This window comes from Hermetia illucens, chromosome 6, assembly GCF_905115235.1.
Source record: "Hermetia illucens chromosome 6, iHerIll2.2.curated.20191125, whole genome shotgun sequence".
Taxonomy (NCBI): Eukaryota; Metazoa; Arthropoda; class Insecta; order Diptera; family Stratiomyidae; genus Hermetia; species Hermetia illucens.
Genome location: NC_051854.1, coordinates 2,490,698 through 2,503,872, shown reverse-complemented (window position 1 = coordinate 2,503,872; position 13,175 = coordinate 2,490,698). Strand labels below are relative to the sequence as shown.

The 13,175-nt window shown below is 42.6% G+C and overlaps 1 protein-coding gene across 2 annotated transcripts in view; it reads left to right on the top strand.

Moving 5' to 3' along the window:
- The window catches only part of LOC119659258 (limbic system-associated membrane protein), a 156,604-nt gene that overhangs the window by 25,136 nt on the left and 118,293 nt on the right, over positions 1–13,175 (top strand). The gene's annotated exons all lie outside the window — the stretch shown is intronic.

Below are 13,175 nucleotides of genomic sequence, written 5' to 3'. Positions count from 1 at the left end.
ACTGGGAGAAAGGTACCCTCTTTTGATAAGCCATCCGAGATTTCATTTCATTACCCTTACCTTACATGGTGTTCCTAAATACCTGCACGATTTTCGAAATGACACTTAGGCCTTCAAAACTTTGCATGCTCCATGATATTTATATTTATCTCCAGGTCAAGATTATTATTACTATTTGATCGAGGATATGTGCACCATCACACTTTCAATAATTATAGTGTGTCTATTGCAACAATGGTTTGGTACTCAGCCTCACAAGCGACGAAAATTTGAGGATATATTACTTACATCTAACTGGCTAAGTATTTCGTCGGGCATTTGATAGACTCCTAGGGGTATTTCATGAGTGTTGGACATTGCCTTCCTCATAGAATCTGCAAACATTGTTCTTAGATATCGCCAGGTCCGATAGTCGAATACGCTTAATGCCTATGGTTCCCTCTGGGTATATCCGCTCTGACTCTAAGACACTTCTTGGTTAATTCAGTCAAAGCTTTGGTCTGAATGCAGGCTCGTCTGATGGTTCGTTGCCTTCTTTCAGAACATGACCTGGAAATTAAATTATCTAGATTTTAGTGGGCAGACTGTGTGTGTGTTTATTACTACTCCCATTTCGCTGATCTTACTACTCTATAGTTCTCATCAAAATTGGCAAATAAGGGGCATTTACGATATTTAGATCTGAGAGAAGCGAGGATGATGAAGCCCCCAGGTTGGGCTACTTTACATAACTACACTACACCCAATGCTGGAGTGAATTAGGCTCATTCACATTTTACCATCAGGGCTTCTCCGCGTCTGTCCGTATATTCCGGGCTTTTGAAGCAGGTTGACACTGTGCAAGTTATTAGGCTATTTTATTTTCTGGGATTTCTTTTCTTCTTCTTCACAAAGAACTCTGAGCGCTAACTGATTTTGTAAGAGTACTTTCATCATGGAGATGAGACAAGGAAAACCAATCCAGTCTGCTAGTCCAGTGCTCTACATATATATACTTCATGTGGAGCTGTCTGGCCTCTTTTTATCTCAAACGAAGATACTTTGGTTTCTTCATTGAAGAATCTGCACACTCTCTGTCCCTGGAGAATGCTCTCAGATTCCCGAAAGCCTGCAAACGCTGCAGGCAAGATTGCCATTGAATAGGTATTTTCCGAGGATAATACAATCATTATCATTATCAACGGCGCAACATCCGGTATAGGCTTGTCTTAATAAGGAACTGCAGACACACCGGCTTTGGGCAGAGGTCCAACTGTCTGGCGTCCTGACTTACTCCATCGTTCCATCTGAGGCAAGGTCTGCTACGTCTTCGGATAGTATAATGGGCCTAACTAAAGGGTCTGAGTACTGGGAGCTGCACTTCCCCAATAAACCAAATGAAAACCCTATATCGACTCAGTTTTTTGGGCGCGTTATGTTCAGATTAATTAACAGTTCAAAACAGGACAGGAAGTTTGGTCACCTTCAAGTAAATAGTGTAGGTTCGCTCCGTTTTGAATAATATTGGGATAACATGAACCTTAACGAAGGGTGACTAAGCCTTAATGATTCTTTGGTCCTTAAACTCAAATTATCCTTACCGCAATCTCAAGTGTTACTTAGGAACAATTTTGGGGACTTACGGAGGCTACCATGACACGAAACAGTTTCTGGATGCTAGTCTCCTTGTAATAAGGTCATCTTTTTGCTACCAAAACGCCCATATCCTTTCGATATCGTGAATTATACTACTTGCTTTTGGTATTCCAGTATGATATCAATTTTCAGAAACTGGATCGATGTTGCACTAGAATTCAACCCTAAACAAATTTCCTGACAATCTTCACGGACTTCTTAATTCGTCCTTTATCCCTGCCAACAATGAGGAAAGAAACAAGCTCTCTTTCGTATTAATTACCTTCTGCATAATCTTCCGTTGTCGCCGCCACATAGTTGACGCGTTTCTCCCTATATCCCAACGACAACCTACCCCCTTCCTCTTGCACCTCAAACATGATACGGCGCTACCTAACCAATTTCAGTCCTTCTTCACTCCCTCTTGCCATTTTTATTGCATATTTATTTCAGTTTGAGAACTTGATTCGGTACCGCACGGACATGGGGCCTGCCTACAACAATGTACAATTGCCTGAACGTCATTTTCAATTTATCGTTCTTTCCAATTCATGCTATAATTCACTTTGGATCAGATAACGGTTCTATTGAAAGTTTGGGGAAAAACTTGAATTGCATTGTCAACGGTAATTGAATTGACAACATTGAACCGATACCAACTTTTTTATTTATGTAAGAGCCGGTGAGAGAGGACGACTTTCGGCCCTCAGCAATATTGGAAATAATGAGTAATAAACAAACTCAAATGGTGAATTAATGGGGGATGAATTTTTCATGGCGATTCCAGATAAGTGGGACGTTACAAATAACGCGTATTGAATCAACTTTGGCAATAATTTTCGTGGAAATTTCCAAATAAATAAGAATATCAAAGCCAAATCGAATGTGATCTGAAGTAGTTGGAGGAACCTGGAGGTCCCCATGTCAAGTCTTTTCAAGCTTCCAATTGATTTAGAATTTATTTACAACCTGACGACTGTTGAGCTTTGAGTATTCCAAGAATTTTCATTGGAATCAATTCAATGTAGTCAAAAAGCAAAAATAATCGTTTAAATGAAAAGCCTTCAAAGGACTGCCAATGTCGTGTTACACAAGAGATGGCTGGAAATGACGATTGATTTTGAGGCCCCAAACAGATTTAAAAGCAATAATGCCCAGAAGAGTTTCTGAGAATTGAATGTGTTGAAAACTCTAGATAGTCGTGTGCTAATAGAGAAGAGTGGGAAGTAATTTCTTTGATTTCATCCTCAAGATTGGAAAAATTCAGACCGAGAACAGATTTCTACTCAATACGCCCAGTAAGTGGTTGGTAAATTGAAAGATGTTTTGATACGATTTTAAGAGCGTGGAATTTTCGTACTTACAGCCCAGAGCCTACGCGAAAGTGATGAACAACTTTAAACGGTAATATTTTCCCCATATCGATGAAACCAAAATACATACCTCGCTAAAGATTAAACTAGTCTTCTACGCGTTTTTTTATAAATCGTTCAGGGGAATCCTTAATTATCGTTTGATTTTATGATAAAGATTGAATTTTTAACCCCATCCATCGGAAGTAACGAAAAATATATGAAGGAGAAAGGGGAAGGTCTCCTTCTTCAAATCCGAGGAAACCTGGGGTAATCGACTCATATCTCTTCAGGACCATTATAAATATCTCTCTTTTCTGAACCTTGCGAAAAGGGGAAATAGGGGTTCCGAATGCTTCACCCTGATCCAGGCAATTCCTATCACCTTTCAACCTCTCTCGCTGCGTGAATTTCAGGAGGTCCTTGACAGGCAAGAAAAGCGCTCAGTCCCTAACACGAACGGAATCTCCTACACTTGCATTCAATGTCTAAACCCGGCAGCGAGCGATATTCTTCTGGACCCCTTAAATGAGGCATAATTCAACAAATTTCCTCCTGGGGACTGGTATGTGGTTAAATTGGTCCCGATCCTCCGGAGGGAAAAGCACAAAATAACCTAACCAACTTAAAACCGATCTTTGTCTATAATAAGAGCTAGAATCATCCAATTCCTCGAGGAATTCAACTGTCTCACTGCCGATTGTTTTACCTACAATAGACAAAGGTTCACATCTTTGTGCCTCAATCACCTGCTTCTCCACATCTCCATTGAGAGGAGTCATAAGAAGTTTGTCCGTGGTTTATCGATGGGCAAGGCCTACGAGAGGGCGGATCGGTCCCTCCTGATGCCTATCATGGCCGGTGTGTCACTCAATCCTGACATAATCCTTTGTACATGGAACATCATTCGGAACAGGAAGCTAACCATACTCAATCATCATGTCTTGACCTTCTCCAAGGATGCGCCTTCAGTCCGGTACTTTTGAATATTTGCATGGCTTCCCTCCGCAAGTAGTGTTTCAATTAAGTGGAAACTTTTCAATATGCTGATGATTTCCTCATTATAACATCCGGAAATTCAAAGGAGGAAGCAGAAGGTACCCTCCGGCAGCAGGCCGACCTTTTCATAAACAAATTCAATTCCCTCAAACTGCCTGCCAATCTTTGAAATTTCTACTCAATTGCCTTTTCCCGTTCCTGCATAAATGTATTTAGGCTCAACATTAATAACGTCCGCCTTGAACTTAATAAATCTATTACTGTTTGGGAAGAATTATTACGGCCTCTCTCTCAGTGAAGCGACCCATTGACTCCATCCACAAAGCGGCCTTGTTCTTTTTCTTCAGCCTTTGCCCCGTTAACAAGCGGTTTTACCATTTCATCATCATCAACGGCGCAGCAACCGGTATCCGGTCTAGGCCTGCCTCCAGACATCCCGGTTTTGCGCCGAGGTCCACCAATTTGATATCCTTAAAAGCTGTCTGGCGTCCTGACCTACGCCATCGCTCAATCTTAGGCAGGGTCTGCCTCGTCTTCTTTTTCTACCATAGATATTGCCCTTATAGACTTTCCCGGTGGGATCGTCCTCTTCCATACGGATTAAGTGACCCGCCCACCGTAATCTATTGAGTCGGATTTTATCCACAACCGGACGGTCATGGTATCGCTCAGCGATTTCGTCATTGCGACTTGCTACGGAATCGTCCATCCTCATGTAGGGGGCTAAAAATTCTTCGGAGGATTCTTCTCTCGAACGCGGCCAAGAGTTCGCAATTTTTCTTGCTAAGAACCCAAGTTTCCGAGGAATACATGAGGACTGGCAAGATACCATTTAACTCTATCAAATGCCTGATCTGAATGCAATCGCGAGGTTGGTGCGGTGCCCTGCCAACCTTTGATTGCTGTGGAGTGGATGAGACGATCAATTATATCATATTACAGTGCGACAAGTTCTCTCGAAATAGGATTAATCTTGAATGGGCAAAGTTATATAATTCTTCCGGCAGATGATCGGACGTTTTGGGATAGACCTGGTCAGTTTTATGAAAGAGAGGCTGGAATCAGAATCGAACTCCGGTCTCCTTATGTTCGCTTATTAGTCATGACCCTCCTTTCCTGTTTGCTTATTAATCATAATTCTCCATTCCCGTTCGTTTATTAATCATAACCCTTCCTTTCCTAATCACACACGACATTCGCACACCCATATTTCGCGATTTACATCTTCACGTCCGTACAATAAGGAGAATTCGTTAGTCTTCCTTCCGACTCTTTCTCAGGGCGCGAACCTGCTCCTAGGTGTAACTTCGACGAACAAATCATTCCTTTTGACTTGCGAACATCACACAGAAACTGCAGACATTAATGATTCTACTTATCTATTGACAACCTATGGAAAGCACTGACATTATAGGCAACAGCCTACCATTTCCGTTCCTGTTGAGAGTCAGGGACTTCGCGGAAGAAAACAAAAGCAACCCACACACCTAGCAATGCCCCATGAGGGGGAGAGAATAAAGAGCATATTTAGATGGAAGGAGAAGCTCTTTCCCGTTAAAGAATTGTGGCGGTTACTCTCTTTTAAAAAGTCATTGGGCCTCAAAGTGGTACTATTTTCATATCATAATAATAAGTTTTCATTTGGAACCCTATCTCCGCAGGTAGAAAGGAGGGTAAGAAGGGAGAAGCGGAAGTTCCTTTCTCTCAAATCCCGTTGAAAAATCCAGGCACTACAAATGGGAAATATTTCGATATCATCATGGTAAACTTTGATTTGTCAATCTCACCTTAGGAGGGGAAGGGGGTAAAGATGATATGTAAGGGGAAGAAAAGGTCCTGCCTTTCTACTTCCGCTATCGCTACTCCTTAAAAAGCTACGGTGCCCCCGCGCGCTGTGCGAAGAGGTTTATAGAGGTAAGCGTATCTCTTTTGTGTGTGTGCACATCGCGGCGGCGATTCCCCTATCCACAACTTTATTAATGGAACGAAAATAGTCCCGGAAAATAATTGCCACAATTATTCAACGGTATTAGAAATGAGGGGACTTTCTCCTCTCCTCTCCTTCCGTTTACATTCTCTTTTTATACCCCTACCTCTTCGGGGATGGGGCTGACAAATTAAATTTTTTTATGTTGGGATTGCGCGGCTTATCAAGCCGGCAACATTTTGTTGGAGACATGCTGACGAGCGCTGGTAGATGAATCCGTGCTACGCGTTATGTTCGCGTGTTCGGATTGTTGGTTTCGCGAGAAAGATTGAGCTTGACCTAACAATTCCCTTCCTCTTCTTCCCATGCTTTGATGAAAAAAAGTGCCTGAATTTCAGACTCCCTAAATCAGGACAACAGGAATGCTAGTCAGAAATAATGGATCAAATGGTTCCTGGCAATTTCTCTGATTATGGGGAGGTATACCGCTAGTATTCTGAGGGCTTACCGGTGCGGGAGTCCAATCTCAATTGGCAGATCTATTCACCTCAGCCAAAAAATCGCGGTCATGCTGCTTACAGTACAACGGGTGAGGCAGCGCATGATGAGTTATCTTCATAGTTGCCATTGAAAATATAATATTTTAGAGACTCGCATGATCTAGATGGTAAACAGTAAACCAATTTTAGTGAAATTTCGTACTATACAAGTCTTTGAAAAACGAATTTATTCTCAAAAATATAGAGCAGGCTGACATTTTTCAAAAGTATTTTGCTTTTCATGATTAGGTTGGAGTCACAATATCCCTTATTTATATATTGCAAGCACTGGGACTGGACACCTCTGTTGGTGGCGCCCGAAAAGAATCCTTTTCTACTTGTAAGTCCACATTAATTCCCAGTTACCTAAATCAACATCTTGTTCATTAGCCCTCCCTCTGCTCCGGTGTAAAAACTTGTCACTCTATCAATCCCAATCAAAAAAAAATCTCTATCAAAAAATCCCCGAGTTTCCCTCCCGAAATATCCTTCACGTCAGACTAATTTCTCCTAATTGCATCGTAAAATCCTTGTCAGAATGCAATTTAGATAAAACCGCCCTGCTGCAAACCTAATAACCCGAATGGGAGACGTTCCCACTCACGCAGGGTGACAATTTAAATGATTCATTAAAATAATGTTTTTTGTTCGCGTGATACGCATCCATGAATATGTGAAAAACGGCGAATAAAAACTGGAGTGGAGCAATTAACGCATTGTTAAAGTCAGAGTGATGAACTGTCTCCGTCCCATAATGGACTGGGTGAATTGTGCTGCATCATGAAAGCGGCTCGAGTGCATTGATGACTGCAGTTGAAAAAGATGAAAGTCAGCAAAGTCATCGTCCACATCTTCACCACTTAATTAAATCCATCAGCTCGCGATGGGGTGTGATGTTTGTATTAGCCATGAACATATCCCCGGCGCCTTGAACCAACAAAAACCACTGAAAACAGTCGCCGCGATGATGGTTTTACAACTCAATTTGATACTGAGTCGAACTGAAGAGGAAAGTCCGGACTGAAAAGAATCATCAAAGGCGAGGGAAGCATCACAAGATGAAAAATTTTTATTTATGAAAAAAAATGAAAAACAAATAAATTCCGGGAATTTAATGTCAATAAAGACAATGTCGCCCCGTTTCCAGGAAAGAAGTGAACCCAAACGAATCGCCCCCAAAATAAATGTTCGTTTTCATCACTATTAATTTCCGGTTATTCCTTTGGGCATGATCCCACGGAAATTTTAATGGCGGCGACGACAACAACAATTGTTTAAGATATTTCCCCGGGAAAAACGCAATCTTTCCCGCATTGGAAGTCATCAAATTTATTCCCCGTCTATTGTGTTTTGGCATCGTCATAGAAGCCGGCCTACGCCGACAACGGTGCAGGGAAAGTCACTTTCACAATTGCCACCCGATAAATAAATATCTTTGACAATGTCCCTCCTCGGAAAAGCATTTATTACAATTTTTCATCGTTCATCGATATCTGAATCCATATCTGACAAACAATTTTGCGGTCAGGGAAATTGATTTTTCTTCGGGTTAGATTTGGATGTTCAAAGCCTGAACGAGGTATCGAGTTAAAAGCAAGGTTCAACTGCGAGCGATTTTTAAAACTTATCGCATTTCTTGCTCGCTTTGTATCGGGCGCCCGCAATTCGATCTGTTCCCGCAGGAAACTTCCATAAAGGTGTAAAGTTTCCTGATAAGTTTTAATAAAAGATGGAATCCTTAAAACATGCGAACAAAAGGAGTAAACGCTTGAAAGAAATTGTAAGGTAAGTTACGGTGGAAGGAAAGAAGCCGGAGCTGGGAGAAGGATGTTTCGCTGATACAATGTCGTTTCTGACAAGAAGTTTTCACGTTGGGAAAGTACTTTGGAGATATCTTAAGGCTGAAGAGTATTGAGACGAAAGAAAAACGAATTTTGTAATGTTACACTGTTTGCGAGCGCGCTCTTTTCTCGGTTGAACGTAATGCATTGAAAATGTCTGGAATATTTCCTTTGAGAAAATTCGCTAACAACCATAAGTGGTCCACCCCGTACTGACTGAAGCTGGCAGTCTTCCCTCGTAGAAGTCGCTTCCAATATCGGGCGACCATGTCCATATACATTTCCTCCGATTTGGAAAGTTTCCGATCGATTTCTTCTACAGAACAGCCAAATAAAAAGGGGCTTATCGTAATTGCCGTGTTTCTAAGAATCTATAGCATCCGAACATCATCAAATTGATATCCGCAACTCATAAATCCTATCAAGTTTGATGATTGGACCAAAGACCATTAAAGCCATATAAATTTATCTCCGTCAAAACTCTCATTAATTTTTACTTTCCCAGAATTTCTCATTCCATCACCCCACGTCCATCATTTCCTTAAGAACTTTCTTTGAGTGAGTTCTTTTTTTTTTCTTGCAAGATGCAAACGGCCAAAAGTCGGCCATGGAGAAGAGAATCTTTATGTTGGGGGAGTGTGTGTGGGGTGTATCTTTCGTCCATGTCAAATGTCAACATGTTATCATTAAAATCGAACGGTCCCCACACATTCGAGCCTATGAAAGGCAGAACTGGGCAAAACAGTCATTAAGGATGAATTATGGCGCATTAAGAGATACTTGAAATGATATACTATGCTAGTGGACCGCCAAAGGATTCGCCTACTTCCTGCATGCATGAATGTATCTATATCTATATGTACATTTGTGGGGTGCATACACGAATATATCTATAAATTGAAAGACATTTCCGTTCATGAATGGAAGATATTCACTCATAATTTTACTAAAAAGGACAGAACGTTGATCTATCTTTCTTGGCCGCTTCTACGCGGTGAGGGCTATCCATGATTTATGGAAATTTCTTTGCTGGCGAATTTTGTGTAATTGAAACTAATTTCCTTCGTTAAGATTTTGATGGAGGTTAATTAATCAGTTGAAGTGGCGTTTGTATAGCAATCCTGTATGCTATTGGGTTTGAGGATAAAAGGGGGACAGTATATTGTTCTTGGCACCGGGACTGGGGCTGGGAATGATGTTTGGATAGGCATAGAATAGATAACGCAGGTTATGAGCTCCAATTACACTTGATCGCATTTCGTCAATCTTAATCTTTGTTCGATGCTTGTATGTAAACGAGCGCGTACCGTAAGATAGTGAGATCCGAAATCCACTTTATTTGCCCAAACTCAATTTAAAATTTCAATATCGTTTACCTAGCGGTTATTTCCTCGGAGTACTATGACGCTCCCTCTGCTTGGACTTTTTAAGGTTTTGTGTAAACATAAGAGAGGTGGAAAGCATCGAAAGCCCACAGTGTGGGACTTTAACCCACTAAACCCCTCATCCGCTATGCCCCCCGGGACTATCTAGAGACACTACATCGTGGTGCGGGTTAAAGCCCTCTCGGCTTATTCCTACGGTTAGAATTGTTCGCTCCCTGCTGCGTAAGCGCTCTAGTCTTCGAAGCTCCTCCTGAATACAGCTTAAAATGGCACTAACTAACCATCTGTAAGCGTCTTCAAGAGAAATTGAAGCTGTTCCATCTCATTTGTAAATCTCGGACATACGAAGAGTATGTGGTCCGGGTCTTCGTATTCATTTATACATTCATACTGCGGTATCCACCATGTCCAGTTAGAAATTGAGTCAAGTGATAGTGGACATCTCGTTGGCTGCGCGTGATCCAACACTGGATATTTGAAATCAGTCTGGACGTCCACCTACCCTTATGAGAGTTATCCTAACCTTCCTGCCACACTTGATTGTGCGCGCTCTTTCTTCTCGTCGTCGATCCTCACAATATGGACACTACGTGCACTCCAATTGTAAAGTGTTCGGATCTCCGTAGCCAAAATATCAATGGGCACCAATCCCGAGACTACGAAAGCTGCTTCGTCTGGGGTGTTCGGAATGCACTAGCGACTCTTAACGCACTCAGGCGATATACTGAAGATAATTTTCTCCTATACGCCTGCACATTAAGGGCTTTTGTCCAAACGGGTGCTGCATATAGTAAAATGGATGAACAGCCTCCTCAGTAGTTTGGGCCCTCCAATATTGGGCATCATACCAGTTAACGCGGCTACAACTTTCGTTGCTTCCTCGCCTACATAACTAAGTGTTCCTTGAAGATCAATCGATGATCTAACATAACACTGAGGTATCTGATAAAACGCTTGGACTCTATCACATGCTGCCCCACATGAAACCGTAGAGTTTCTTTTAGTTTATGGCTGCTGGCCAGTACAGCCTCAGTTTTGTGTTGCGCTAAATCTAATCCATGTGATGCCAACCAATACTTAATCAACCCAACCGTCACTAACTGTCTCACATATCCAGATAACATCCTCCAGATGTTTGTCCACTACAACAATTGTCGTCTGTATAGCCGATAAGGGTAGCTAGTCGCGGAAGTTTGATGCGCAGCACATGGTCGTACATCACGTTCCATAGTAGTGGGCCCAGCACTGATGCTTGAGGCACTCCGCCGGTTATCAAATATTCAACTAGACCTATGTCGGTTTCGTAGAGGAGCTTTCTATCCACGAAATAATTGCTGATGATTAGCTAACTATATGAGGGAACATTTAGTTAGTTTAAGGATCTTATTATATGCTGCCATTGCGCTGAGTTGAAAGCATTTCTCAAGTCGAGGGTGGGATGCCACAGTATTTTTTGGTGTCATCCTGCATACCTGCAATTCCTTCCTCTGCCAGATTGACCAGATCCACCATTAATCGGCCGGCGTGAAAACCATACTGTTGTGTGGACATGCCTTCTGCTTTTTCTACAATTGGGAGCAACATATAATACGCTCCAGCAAAAATAACTAAACAAATTGGACGATACGACGATGGTTCTCCAGGTGGTTTACCACTCTTTGCTAACAGCACCAGAATTTGCCTTTTGCACTGAGTCGGGAACGTACCCTCTTCAAAGCAGATATTAAAAGTAGAAACGAACCACTCCGGTCTTGCTTTTATCGTCGCCTTCAAAGCCATTGCGTAGTCACGCCTGTGAAGCAGGTGTCAATTATTACATCGCCATAGCACTTCGTCTCCAGTTGAAACCAAAGAGATTCGGCGAGAGAACTCGTAGCGAGGCTACTCTGTCGCAGCTGACTGTCGGACGTCAATAGGAACGCGACACCCACGCTTCCTTCCAGTTATGCCTGCCTCCCGAAAGAAAGGCTTCAGCCTGTAGAAAAAGACCATCTGGGCTTGTCACCTTCGTCGAGACAGAACGCATACTCTCCACGCTATATGACCTTATGGGACCCTGGTATGGTTTCTGCAGTGGCTTTCGGGTGGCATCAGTCCTCACCAAAACTTGGGTACAGACTTCGAGCTCCCTCAAGGTATGGAGCGCTGGCTACGCGTGGCGGGATGGCGGAGGTGACTTTATTTTGGCAACGGCCTCCCATAGCAGGCGCAACACAACGATCTCTCTGGTCAACGACCTGGTCGCCGGGGAGTCGTAGATCCTCCCGGTACAGCAGGTCAGTAGGTTTAGCATGCAATGCATTCTCTGGCCCAAGAATTCATGTCCTTGTTCACGGACGGAAATACTTGCTGGAGACTAGCCGGCTTGTAAGATTATGCTGCAAGCGAAGCACTTTCTTATGGAAAGCGGCGGGAATATAGGGCCTAGGCCCCTTTTCGAAAATCTCCCGATTGAGGAAGATGAGCCAAATATATTACATTCGGAGTCCGACTGAAGGCTCTGAAGAATTGCGTCATTCTTTTGAGCGGCACTTGTTGGTCGGTAGTTTCAAATGCTAGAACGGCTTCTAGAGACTACACAACCTCCCATGTTTCCTTGGCTTCTAAACAGATAGGAAAGCATTATGTAGGGCCTGGGGGTGAGCGGTTCTGGACAGGAAACGACGGTAATAGTTTACCATGTCCAAGAACCTTCTAAGGTCTTTACCCGTCTTATGCAATGGGAAGCTTGCTTTCGCTTATACCTGTTTGGGTCGAGTTGTACACTATCAGGGGTGATATAATGACCTAGAAATTATACCTGCTGCTGGAAAAATCTACACTTTTCAACGTTGAGAACTAGGCCATTGTTAAGGAAGCGTTGAAAAATGCACTCGAGATGTGTTGAATGCTCAATCTTGATGGTGATTGGTGATCAGAACATCATCTATATAGACGAAACAGAAGTCCAAGTTTCGCAGTAGAGAAATCTCTGGAAGGTGTGCGTCGTATTGCAGAGGCCAAAAGTCATCCACGTGAAGAGTCCGAAAGGTGTGCAAATTGTTGTCTTTGGAATATCTTCGACTCCTACACGGATTTAGTGGTAAACCTTGCTGAGATCCAAGGTCGGGAAAACACGATAGTTTGCTAGGTATTATGCAAAGTCTGGGATGAGTGGGTTTGAATATTCAGGCGTCAATAATCCCTAGACTCTCAATTGCCGTTAGGCTTGGGAACCAGATGGAGTAGAGATGATCAACAGCTGTCGAATGTCTCCATATACCATACCTAATTAATTCGTTAAACTCTTTCCCCGTAATAGCAAGCTTCTGGAGTGGTTTTCCAGTAGTGCAGATGTGATGCTGAACATCATGCTTAACTTCTTGGGTTCATCATCGGTGTCATACCGGAGCCTTTATCCTTGTAAATAGCTATCGAAAATAACAGCGAGAGACATGTGACTCACAATCTTTGGTATATAAGGCTTCAATTGGTCGAATTGAATGGATTTCTCATGTTCAGGGTCATCAGCACACACC